We start from the raw sequence: 1,336 nt of genomic DNA on the forward strand, positions 1-1,336 counted from the left end.
CATCCTACTCCTACTCTGAACCTCTCTCTGGCGCTACGACTGCTCGAGTATGTTAACTGTCCGTCGATTTTTATTGTCCTCCAGTGGCATGGCGATTGTAAAATTATATAGATATATATATATATATTTATTTTATTTTTTACAAGATTCAGTATAAGATAGTGCTAGCAAAGTTTATCCCTCAAATGCCTGCGTTTGGATTTCCCCGGAAGTGAGTTGTCCACTTTTGTGCGTGTCTGCTGGTCTTTGTAGTTTCTTTTCGGTGTCCCCCTGGATTAGTTTCGAGTACACGTTCACATATAAAAACTACACCCCGTGTGTTTCCGCTCGAGGCGAATTGTTTCGTGTAGGAGGATGGGAAGTGTAGTTTATACGTAGTGGTGCGCATGTCGTGCCAACGTAGAAGACCTGTTCTAAAAACTACACTAACCAGCATGCATTGCGCCCCCTCAGCTGCGGCTAACCTCCGATGCTAAATAGCAAATTAGCTTACGAGGTCTGACTATTAGCCTTCAAGTTATTTGGTTACATTATCAGGGAGTTTATGTAATAAACTTTGAGGTAAGTGTCTGTTGCGCCGGTTCACTAATGAGAACAGACTGAGAATAGATCTGTAAGTCACCGGAGCTAAAGCTACTGTTCATTTTTATGCTCTGTCCGGTGTAACCTAAACGTCTGGAAATAGACGCGTTTGCAGGGAAACCAAACCGGTTCTTCCTTCGGTTTATGCGCCGTGTTATTGCAGGATCTTGATGTAGGCTGGGTATTATACTCGAGCAGCCTCTTGTTCACTGGCGTGGTTGTGTTGTGGACTTTGCCTCAGATCAGATCAGATCGCATCTGTAGGTTAGCACACGGAGGCTTTATTGTCAGGAAACCAGTTCCATTAAACCCACTCGTATGTGACGGAAATGGGCAAAATGTCAGGACCTGCGCGAGGTTGAATCATATAGTTAACAAATGTTTGGGTTTTAAACACCAAACGTAACTGAACACCACCCATAACCCACCACTGACAGCACACAGCACACAGCTGATCCAGAGAAAAATCCTTAAGCAGTGAGAACTGGATTTGTGTTGGCATTTCTTGAAACAGTCCTACAGTTTTCTATTTGGTCTCTTCTATGATTCAGAAGAAATTGTTAGGACGAGTGTGATAACCGATCGGACAAATGCTCTTGTAGGACATTTAAAGACAATCATTCAATGTGAAATTCTTGTAGGTCCCCATGTGATTGACTTTATCCAGATACATGTAGAGATGATCAAAAACAAACAAGTAGTGCTCGACTAATATGAGTTTTCTTAAAGGGGTCATATAATGCGATTTCAAGTT

The 1,336-nt window shown here is 42.3% G+C and overlaps 1 protein-coding gene across 4 annotated transcripts in view; it reads left to right on the plus strand.

The window, feature by feature from the left end:
* The window catches only part of LOC107602473 (protein RER1), an 11,975-nt gene that overhangs the window by 1,214 nt on the left and 9,425 nt on the right, over positions 1–1,336 (plus strand). The window contains exon 1 of one of the 4 annotated variants that reach the window (XM_016294989.1): positions 432–561. The exons of the other annotated variants lie outside the window; for them this stretch is intronic. The gene's annotated coding sequence lies outside the window, so the exon portion shown is untranslated. Of the gene's footprint in view, positions 1–431; positions 562–1,336 lie in introns of those variants that run through there. 4 annotated transcript variants of the gene reach the window in all.

This window comes from Sinocyclocheilus grahami, unplaced genomic scaffold, assembly GCF_001515645.1.
Source record: "Sinocyclocheilus grahami isolate Dianchi unplaced genomic scaffold, SAMN03320097.WGS_v1.1 scaffold327.1, whole genome shotgun sequence".
Taxonomy (NCBI): domain Eukaryota; kingdom Metazoa; phylum Chordata; class Actinopteri; order Cypriniformes; family Cyprinidae; genus Sinocyclocheilus; species Sinocyclocheilus grahami.